This window comes from Macrotis lagotis, chromosome 3 (genome assembly GCF_037893015.1).
Source record: "Macrotis lagotis isolate mMagLag1 chromosome 3, bilby.v1.9.chrom.fasta, whole genome shotgun sequence".
In the NCBI taxonomy this organism is placed as follows: domain Eukaryota; kingdom Metazoa; phylum Chordata; class Mammalia; order Peramelemorphia; family Peramelidae; genus Macrotis; species Macrotis lagotis.
The window spans coordinates 211,718,364-211,730,429 of NC_133660.1; positions in this window are offsets into that span (position 1 = coordinate 211,718,364).

Genomic DNA, 12,066 nt, shown 5'->3' on the forward strand with positions numbered 1-12,066 from the left:
TAGAACTCCACCAGGAGCTTAACAGAAAACTACTCCATGTCTAAGGGGAATTGTGTGATTCCCCTATAAAGGGGACAAATGGAGTCACTTGTAGTCACAAGTCACAGGCTGGTCACAAGCCTAGGAGACTGGGAGGGAAATGGTCCAAATAACCAGCACTCTAGTTCAGGCTTTTATCATCTCTCATAGGAACTATTTCAATATCTTCCTAACAAGTCATTCTGTATCACTTCTTCTGACTCCAATCCAGCTTCCACATAACCAAAGTCATTTCTCAAAGGCTTTACCATACCATCCACTACTCATCAAACGCCAGTAGCTCCCTAGTGCCTCTATAATTAAATATAAACTACTCTTTCCAAATTTGTCCCAATTTACCTTCCCTGGCTTATTAACCCCCCCTCCCCTTCTCATACTCTACAATCCAGTTAACTGTCCTCATCAATGTTCCTCATGCTCAATGCTCCATTTTTCATCTCTGCATCCTTGCACAGCCTATTCCAATGCCCCAAATGCAATTTAATTCAATTTAATAAACATTTGTTATCTACTATATTCTAGGCACTATGCTAAGCACTGGGGGTACTTTAACTTAAAAAAAATATATTTTTAGCCCTCAAGAAGTTTACAATCTAATGGAGAAGGAAATATATAAAAGGAAGCTGAAAAGAGAGAAAAGTGAGAGAAAGAAACCAGAGAGTACCTGGCTTGGGAGAATGATGGTCTGTGAAGTCAAAACTACTAGAGCTACTCCTAGAAAATGGAAAGTCATCTGGAAAGTTCTGAGCCCTTTAAAAAGGAAGGCTTTGGGAAAGCTCCACCCTTAGAGTTCCTGTTGGAGAAGAGAAGCAACAGAAAGCGAATTGAGGTGCTGAGTGTTAAAAGCTGAATCAGACTGCAAGGTGGTAAGATGTTTGGTGATCAGATTATCATGGAGGAGGCATGATATTTGTGGAGTCAAAACCAAGTAGACAAAAAAAATTTTAAAAAACCAGGTAGACTCCTTGGGTTTCAATGCACTCCTTCCTTGTTTCTACTCAACTCAAGTGACATGAAACCTTTCCTAATTTCTCTAAGTTACTGGTGCCTTTCTCCTCAAAATCTATCCTTGTATCTATTTAGTTATTTATTTGTCCATTCATTCATTTATTTTCATTGTTGTTGTTATTCCATCATTTCCTGTTTATCATCATTTTCCTGCTTTCTTTGCAAAGATACTGGAGTGCTCTGCCATTTGCTTTTCTAGATCATTTTACAGAATAGGAAACTGAGGTAAAAAGGGATAAATGACTTGCCCAGGGTAACACAGCTACTAAGTGAATGAGATGGAATTTAAATTCAGGAAAAATTCCTGACTCCAGGTCTGGCATTCTATCTACAACACCAAGTACCACAATCACCTAACTGCAAAATAAGAAGTCTTTGTTTTTAAATTCTTATTCTTAAAACTATACTATTTGAATTTAGATGACTGATCCTTCACAATAACTCATAGAAACATGATGTCCAAGACCAGCAGAAGTAATAGAGAATGCTAATAGTTCTCACTACATCCTTTCCATCTCTGCTATATCCCATGAAATTATTGCTTGAACAGATAATAAACCATAAAATTGGCATGTTGACTCTAGTCATTTTTGAAAGCTCAGCCTGCAAAAGGAAACCATTGCCATATATAAATACACACATACCTACAATATAATAAAATAATAATGTTTTCCCTTCATTTCCTAGATCATGAAATTAGGGACCATGCCATGACAAGTATGGGAATTATATTTGAGTGAGGGGGGGCTGTGCTAAGTCACTAGCCTCATTTTTTTCCTCCAGAGTCATCTGGATCCAGTGGCTGGATATGAATCAGGAAGACTAGAGATGGCCCTGGATGCAAGGCAGTCTGGTTAAGTGACTTGCCAAGGTCACACAGCAAGTAACAATCTGACTCCAAGGCCAGTACTCTATCCACTGCACCACCTAGCTACCCTACAATGTAGGGTATATATCAATATAAATCAATATATCAAGTATATCTGTATACTTTACATATATTTTTATATATTTAAAATATATAAATATATAATAAATATAAATATATAAAAATGTGTTTTATTAAATATATCAAAAATATTAAGCATATTTCTGATATCTTTATCTTTATCATAAATATAACCTCCCCAAGGGCAAGGACTCTTTTTTTGCTTTTTACTTGTAACCACAGTGCTAGTAAATAGTAGACACTTAATAAGTGCTCAGTGATTGATTGGTGAACTTGAATAATGAAACCGGTAGGTACCTTAGAACACTAAATAGATGAGACTTTAGACCCAAGGTGACAGAATGTTAGAGTTCTCCTAGCAGATCCCTGTTTCTGAATTTCCTGTCTCACAATTCAGGGACAGAGCTGTTTAACCAACACACCTCTAGGCCACTAAACAAAGAATGCCTTTTCTGCATTCCTTATCTGATGACTTTTGAGGTTTAGGTGATTGCTTCATCCCCAGATACCCTTGCCCCTTTCTTAGAGTATGGTTTTCTTAATTTCAAGTTTTACATCAGAAAAATACCTGATACAAAAAAATACTATGAAATAATTCCTGCTTTATCCTCCCTCCATGACCTATCCTCTACCAGCTGACACAGGGATTCCAAGATCTTTTCACAGATGAAATTCTAATATTTAGAGTGAAGAACATCCTTTCCATCTCTGCTGTATCCCATGATATTATTGCTTAAACAGATAATAAAGAGGCCTTAAACCATAAAATTGGCATTTTGACTTTAGTCATTTGTGAAAGCTCAGTCTGCAAATGGAAACCAGCTACTGTGAGCTCTACAACAAATATTCTAGTCATGAATAATTGAAACACCCAGCGGGGATGCACGATGTGATGGATGATTCAAAACAAAAAAGATTTCCAAGAGAAATTGAAGGCATGAGATTTTTGGCTACATTGAATGGGCAGTATTAAAAATATGACTTCCAGCCACTCTGGATTTCTCTGAGTCATGGTAATGGCAAATAAAGAAAGAGAATCAAGTATGACTGCATCAGGATTGCAGTTTGATTATCTTCACGGTCAAGATGAGAAATCCTTCCATTCTAAATTATTCTTAAAACTATACTATTTGAATTTAGATAACTGACCCTTCCTATTAATCCATAGAAACATGTTGTCCAGGACCAGCAGAAGTAACTCAGAGAATGCCAATAGTCTACCCTTGGGAATGGCCTTACTGGTAATTGAATTGTGCCCAAAAGAGGGCTATCCTAGGGAAATAATACAGGCTAGATGCAGGAATTGTGACCCTGTCAAACCAAGCATCATTGCTAGGAAACTGGAATCAGGTTCAAACATGGAAGATTCAGTTAGGGGGAATCAGGTACTGAACAAAAGGGGACAGGGAATTTAAAGGTGCTGGGTTCTAGGTCTACCACCTATTCTCATGTGCAAGTGTCTAGCCTTGTCTCTGATAATTTTCTACCTCTCTGATGATGACGAGGCCTGGATACATACACATATATATTATATATTATATATAATATATATGTGTGTGTGTGTGTGTGTGTGTGTGTGTGTGTGTGTGTGTGTGTACCAGAGTGGAAAAAAACAGGATATCAGAATGCTGGGAAAGGGAAGAGAAAAGTACCAGAGTTGTCATCTATGTAGAAAATTTCCTTCCATCCCCATAGAGCAGTAAAAAAGGAAAGGTAAGACAATAAGCAGCTAGAAAACCTTTACTCTGCTCACTCATTCCTCAGTTGACTTGCTGTCTGTCTTCTTTTTTTTTTATTTTATTTATTTAAGGCAATGGATTGCCTAAGTGACTTGCCCGAGGTCACACAGCTAGGCAATTATTAGGGGTTTGAAGCTGGATTTGAACTCAGGTCCTCCTGACTCCAGGGCCAATACTCTATCTACTGTGCCACCTAGCTGCCCTTAAACCTTTACCCTGGAACTGGTACTGTGCTAAATACTGGAGATAGAAATGTAAGGAAAAAGAAAGATAATCCTTGCCCTCAAGGAGTTTACATTCTAATGAGGGGAAGACAACACACTAATGAATCTTAAAAGGTTTGAGGAGAAGGTACCTGCAAAGGGGAAATAGTGAAGAAGTCCAGAAAGTCAGAACCAGAAGAGGAATGAAGAGTGACAGGTCTGTGCCACTCCTCAGAATGAAGCACCTCCCAAATGGAGGAGCTCTCCGCTGTTGGGAGGAGACCAGCATGGCTGGTGAATCTTCTGGGTGATAATGGTAAGGTGAGGTGAGGTGAGGTGGCCCCAGCTCTGACGAAATCTGATGACTGAACAGTGATTGGGTTGTAACCCTTGCCCAGCATTTAGTAGGCTCTTAATTAATGCTTGTGATTAATTCCATTTAGTCAACCAGAAAACATTTATTAAGTGTCTATTATGCCAAGCTTTACTATGTCCCTGCCCTCAGGGAGCTTACAATCTAATTTTTTATCTCTACTCAGAACTATATATCTCTTGCTACTGTCCTCGGGATTTTACACATTTCTGGTATCTCTCTTGGCAAGAATTCCCGCTATACTCTTCCTCCCCTCCTCACCCCTGCTCCCAGCTTCAATCTAAAATATAGAGAGACATGATAGCTAGGGTGAGCTAGGCACAGTGGATAGACAAAGTACTGGATCTAGAGTCAGGAAGACCTGAGTTCAAATCTAGTCTTAATACTTAGTGTGACCCCGAGCAAGTCATTTAACCTCTGTCTACCTCAGTTTCCTCCTCTGTAAATGAGGATTATAATTGAGTTTACCTCACAGGATTGTTGTGAGGATCAAATGAGGTAATATTTGTTAAGTACTTAACACAGTGAATTTCTACCAAATTAGGCTTTCTGCTTACGGATTACATTTCAAAGTATCAACATTTCAAAACTGAATGTAACTTTAATGGTGATGATGATAATAATTACTAGCATTTATATCAATGTGATCCTCGCAACAAAAATACAAGGTAGGTTTGTTTTGTTATTCCCTTTTTATAGATGAAGACACAAAGACTAGGAAAGGGTTAGCTGACTTGCCAAGGATCACACAGCTAATAAGCTGCTGAGGTAAAATTTGAACTCAGGTCTCCCGATCAGAAGTCCTTCGGTGTAGTCACCACCCTTCGCTCCTTAGATGTCAGTGTCCCTGATCCCAACCCTTTCACTGTGTTAATGAGGAAACGCTCTCCTAGATTTGGGAAGAGCCTCACCCAAATTCACAGGGGTGGTGAGTGGTAGCTTTGAAATCGGACAGAGCCCCCACCCCACCCCATTCCCCATGTTCCTACTACTTTGGACCTTTAACAAATGCTGATTCCATTCCAGAAGACAAAGCCTCCGAGTCTGTCATGGGTAAAATGGCATTTCACGAGCAATAAGCATCCTGTTGGTTGTTAAGCATCTTCAAGCTGCTGACATGGGTATCACATAAAAAACAATTTCTCTGGTCCTATCTCAGCTCACTTTTTGTTGGCAGATTATGTCTTTCAATTCCCAAACTCCCCAATGAAATCTTGTAAAAATCTCTTTTCTTACTGCTTTGGGAATTATTACACTTGCCATTCATTCTTTATCATAATGCTACAGTTCATCTATTTTCCTCTGCTTTTTTAATATGATACTCAGAAATGGGACTTTCCTGCAGAATGAGTTTCCAATAATACAATCATTCAGCATATGAAGAATTGCATCCCTTTCCTATATTTTGGAGAAAAATCATCTCAGTCCTAATTCATTATCACATTTAAAAAATATTTTCTGACTTACAATTTTTTAAAATTGAGGGATTTGCCATCCCTGAAAACTCTCCTTTCACCAGGCAATTTATTTCTAAGTTTTAGTTTTAGATCTCTTCAAGGTCAAGGACTGGATCTAAGAGTCAATACCATAGAATCTAAAAAGATCATTTACTGTATTTCGGGTCTGGACATCCATCTTCAAGTCCCCTGTCCCATTTTTAAAGTCCCTACTTTGCCAATGGCTTGCTGTGTGACCCTAGGGGAGCTGCTTTCCTTTCTGAACCATGTTACTTATTTGAAAAATGAGGAAAATACTTCTGTACTACCTGTGATGGCTGAGACAATCTCTGCGTTTCAGTGGTACTGTTATCTTACAGTTGTGGCTATCCCTCCATCAGGAAGCAAGAATTTATTAAGTGCTTACTATGCATTGGAGATACAAGGAAGAGAAGAAATAGTTTCTTCCCTCAAGAAGTGTGCATTCTAATGGGAGAAATATTTAAGTAACTAGCTATAAACAAGAGTAAATAGATGGCAATCTTATTATATATGAGTGTATATATATATACATATATATATACACATACATATATAAATTTTCCCCCAATTACAAATTTTAAAAAATTAGCATTTGTTGTTGTTTTGTTTTTATTTTTTAATTTCAAATTCTCTCCCCCCCTCCCTCTCTCTCCTCTTTCCCTTCCCTGAGTTGGTAAGCAATCAGACAGAGATTATACATGTACAATCATGAAAAATATTTCCATAGTGGTCATTTTGTATAAGGAGATTCAAATAAAAGAAAAAGAATGAAAATGAAAAACAACATGCTTCAATCTGAATTCAAGCAATAGCAGTTCTTTTCTCTGTAGGCATGCAATATGCTTCATCATTAGTGAGGAATCTCAGTCTGTGGTATCTCATATATGGATCACAAAAGATAACCATCATAACTTTATAAACTTTATAGAATACTACATAAATGCCGACTCTAGCTACCATTGTTATCTTTGTACTTCTCATCAGTGCCATATAGATAATAGGAAACACTTAATAGAATTGAATGGAAAAATAGCCTATTCCTCTTCTAAGTATGTTGATCCAAAGCAGAGATGGCAAACACATGGCAGGTCACATAAAGCCCACAACACTCCCAAGTGTGGTCCAAACCAGATTAAAATGTAATTGGGAAATATTCAACAAAATAAGTAAAAATGCAATAAAACATAGATAATGTTAATTAACATGGGATTTTTTTAAGCTGATATGTGGCCACCAGGATCCATATGGTTCAGTAGTCCCAGTTATATCTGTGTTCAACACCCTTGGTCCAGAAAATGATATGAAACCATTATTAACATTAGTTGAGTCAAAGTAAGACTCTAGTTGGGACACTTTGGGCTTTGACAATCCCTCTACCCATACAAACATTTCCCACAATTCAGCTTTTAGAGACCTTGGGGGTCCCTTGTTCAATTAGACTCCTCCCCTCAGAAAGGAGAGCTATCAATTCAAAAAGGTGCTAATGATTTCAGAGATTAATAGAAGAGTAGGTGAAGAGGGGACCTAGTTAAAAATGGACAAATTAAGAGGTTCCCCCAAGAGGATGATATGAAAAAAGAAGGAATGAATATTTAATGGTGGAATTCCAGACACTGGGCATTGAATGATGAAGAGTCTTAGAGGGGTTGGTAAGGGGAGGATTTCTTAACTCTCCCCCCAGATCTGGCCATCATCTAAACCTGGACAGCTCCCCATCATCATCATCATCATCATCATCATCATCATCATCATCACCCTCTTAACTTCCCTGCTTTCCTTCAGGTCCTCATACTCAAGTCCTAATACACAAGTTAGGACTTTATCATGTATGGTTTTTGAAAGTTTTCCTCTTTTCTTCTGTGCCCAGAGAGATTCTCAGTGTTATAACAAGTCCTACAACTCTGGAACCTTTTTTCCAGATTCAATTGGAAGTGTATTGGGCAAGCCCTCATCCAATGCATTTTCAAAAGATCAGACAGTAATCATAAATCAGATATAATTCTTCTAATTAGGATAGAATAGCAAAATAAATGACGCAGGAAAATCAAATTGAATTTATTCTTTTGCTGCCAATCACCACAAATGGTCCCACTGATTGCAAATGTTTAAATTGGGTTTTAAGGAATAGGCAAGATGTCAGGGAGCATCTAGCTGATGCAGTGGATGGAGTACCCTGCCTGGAAGTCAGGAAGACTCAATGTCAAAATGAAGGAAATGGCAAACTATTCCAGTATCTTTGCCATGAAAGTCACAAATGGGATCATGAATGGTTGGATACAACTAAAAAATGACTGAACAACAACAGGGAGAGAGGTAAAGAGAAGACATTCCAAGAATAAGGAAGATAGCTTTGTTATGCCAGCTCTCAGGTAAGTCGCCATGTTTTGTTTTTTTTATTTATTATTATTCTTTTGAAATTTTTGTTCAACTTTGTTCAATTTTCATTGAACTTCCATGTGAAAAATGTCTTTTCCTGTTAAAATACAGTCAGTTTTATTCTTCATGATGTTATTTGGTCCTCACTATGGTCAATCCTTCCCTATTTTCTTTTTTAAGAAAATAGTCATAGGGGTGGCTAGGTGGCACAGTGGATAAAGCACCGGCCCTGGAGTCAGGAGGACCTGAGTTCAAATGTGACCTCAGACACTTAATAGTTACCTAGCTGTGTGACCTTGGGCAAGCCACTTAACCCCACTGCCTTGCAAAAAACTAAAAAAAAAAAAACCCCAACTCATCTTGCCAACTCCATTCTTTGCTTCTCAAAAGAGTACCTGTGGATCATCCCTGAATTCAGCTACAATTTCCTTCTTTCCTCTGGTTTGATTTATAACAAGAATGTCAAAAGTAAAGCAATTCATCTTTTCAAGAATTTCTAGATCTGTTGATCATTGGACCTAGTGCTTACATTTAGCTCTCCAGACAGAAAAACTAAAATCTGTTGACAATCAAAACTGAGATTTGGGAGGACTGATATCCTTTTATGTTACAGACCTGGTGGGGATGTTTCTTGGCAAAGATAGTGAGTAGTTTGCCATTTCCTTCTCCAATTCATTTTAGAGATTATGGAATCTGAGGCAAACAGGGTTAAGTGACTTTACCCAGAGAGTCACACCATTTGTTTTCAAGGCTGGATTTGAACTCAGGCCCTCCTGATTCCAGGTACCACACTCTATTCACTGCACCACCTGGCTACCTCTAATAGATCTTCAGATTGCATTAGCATTTTTTCACTAACAAATCACACTGTTGGCATACAATGAGACTATCCTAGGACTAGATAATTATGTAGCTAGCCACTGGGCATATTTACAAATTAAATAAAAGTATAGCATTTAATATTATATCCCAGTAGGAAAAATAAAGGCAAATAATCAAAGTTCTATCTTCTAAGTTTGTTTTGTTTTTTTTTTAGGTTTTTGCAAGGCAAATGGGGTTAAGTGGCTTGCCCAAGGCCACACAGCTAGGTAATTATTAAGTATCTGAGATCGGATTTGAACCCAGGTACTCCTGACTCCAGGGCCGGTGCTTTATCCACTGTGCCACCCAGCCACCCCCTAGCTTCTAACTTTAAAAAAAAATCTTTCTTCTAGAGCTTCCTCCATATCTCTCTCTCTCTCTCTCTCTCTCTCTCTCTCTCTCTCTCTCTCTCTCTCTCTCTCTTTACCCTTCTTCATGTTTGTTTTCTCTTTCAGTCTTAACTTCACAGATATCATCTGGGGAGGTGACTTCAGTGGAGAAAGACTCACCCATCCTCATTGACCAACCACCATGCACAGGGAAGGCTACCCAGCCTAGCCGAATCAGACGGCATCTTGAGGGAGAGATAGGAGGTGAGCAGGTCCACCGCCATGACCAACTTGACTGCCCTCTCCCCTCAGAACCTGATGGAGATGACCAAAGACTCTGAATTCAAGAGTCTAGAATAGCAGTCCTTCTAGCCTAATGATAAATTGTTCAGCATCAGAAACTGATCTGATTTTTCTCAGTAGATCTGACATTAAATAAATGTTACCTCTTTTGCTGTTATACTATAAGGACCATTGGACTTTTACATTTGACTTGAGGCTGAAACTTTCCAGATGTTTTGCTTCTCCTCCTAACAGATCTCTTTGTATCTTAGCACTGTGCTGCTTCTTTTCATCCTCTCTCTCTCTCTCTCTCTCTCTCTCTCTCTCTTTCTGTTTCTTTCCTCCTCTCTTATTTACACACACACCTAGGGCTTTCATATATATATCTAAATCCTCCCACCAAGGGATAGTAAAATCTCAACAGAATTTAATATTAATGAAATTGTTTCCCCTTTTGTGTGTATTCTTTTATGAAAAAGAAGCACAAGTATGCTTCCTAACAATAAGAATAGTCTAAGTAACAAAACTACTTCACAATGAAAGAAAAATACTTTGCTAACCTGTATGAATGTGTATAAGTGTGAGCTGTTACTTTTTTCTCTTCTTTTTCATCATATTTTAGGAAACTATAGGACAACAAAAAAAAAGTGAATCAAAAAGATTAGTCAGTTTACCTCCAGTGAACCAGATAATTAGATTTACATAAATCTAGCACATTCCCATAAATTGAATTTCCTTCTGGTTGATGAGAAGAGTGCAGGGGAAAGACATCCTAGTTAGAGTCATGAAGAAAAGGTTAAATTCCTTTCACCTCATCTATCTTTCCATTTTCCAGGACTTCCCATGATGAAATGAACAAATGATGGAATCTTAGGGCAGTTCTATAGACCCTGAGCATTCAGGATAGTCCATAATTCACTCATCACATTAATATGGAGAATCTACCCTCTGTTTAACCTATCTCTATGGACAGAGGTTTTACAAAGGCCCCTGGTGACTCCAACTACAATAATAATAATAATAATAATAATAATAATAATAATAATAATAATAGAAATTATATTACATTTAAGGTTTGAAAATGCTTTGCCTACATTTTATCTCATTTGAGTTTTATAACATCATTGTTTTTATTACCCAATTTTACAGATTATATGAGTTGCCATATCGAAGTTATCAGAGGTAAGATCTGAACTCAGGTCTCTAGAGTCAAATTCTAGTCTTCTTTTCAACTATGTTGTGGTTTTCAGTCATGTCTGACTCTTTATGACCCCTTTTGGGGTTTTCTTGGAAGAGATAATATGGTGATTTGCCATTTCCTTCTCTCACTTATTTGACAGATGAGGAAACTGAGGTAAAGAGGGTCACACACTAGCAAGTGCCAGAGGCCAGATTTGAACTCAGGAAGATGAGTCTTTCTGACTCCAGGTCCTGAACTCTATTACCTGAACCACCTGGCTGATCTATATTACTATATATGCTATCACACTCACCATTGCTTAGGCTCACTTGTACCCACTTCTTCCACCTAAAATTACAGATTTTTAGAACTTCATGGAGCTTTAGGAACATCACAATAACTCATACTTGTTTAGGCCATTAATGAATATGTACAAAATACTTTCCTTATATCAACCTTGTAAAGTAAATAAGGAGCCTGAGGTCCAGAGAGTTTAAGGATCACCCACTCATAAGTGATATAATAGATTAAATACTAAGTCTCTTGATTTCTAGACCAATGTCCTCTTCATTTCAACATTCTGCTTCTGTCTCTCTCTCTCTCTCTCTCTCTCTCTCTCTCTCTCTCTCTCTCTCTCTTTCTCTGTCTCTGTCTCTGTTTTTATCTCTCTGTCACTCTCTTTTAAATTCCAATCTTCCTGCTTCCTCTTTGCCAAACTTTTCCTTGGCCTCGGTGAAGATATAAAAGAACATTTGCTATTCTTTTTCTTTTTTTTATAACTGAAAGAATTTATTTTCATATTTCATTTATACATCAATTAGAAACCATTCTGAAAACAAATTCTTCAGTGTCCATAGTTTTCTTGTTTTTCCTCAATTAATATTTTTTCCTATGACCTGTTATGAAACTTTTTCAACATTCATCCATGAATCATGCATATGCATATTTATAAGTTTCACAATTTCCTTCCACCCTCCCAATTCACTTCCCTCCCCTCAATGTGTATATATATATATATATATATATATATATATATATATATCATATTTACAGAGTAGTCATTTTCTGTATGAAGAATTAGGACTAAGGGAAAAGAAAGAAAACTGTGAGATAGGAAAGGAAAAAATATTAGAAATTTTAAAAAAGTGAATGTAGTGTGGTGTTTTTTTTTTTGGTTTTGATTTGTTTTGTTTTTCTTTCATTTTGTTTTCCTTTCTCTGGATGTGAATAACATTGTTCATAGCCAGTC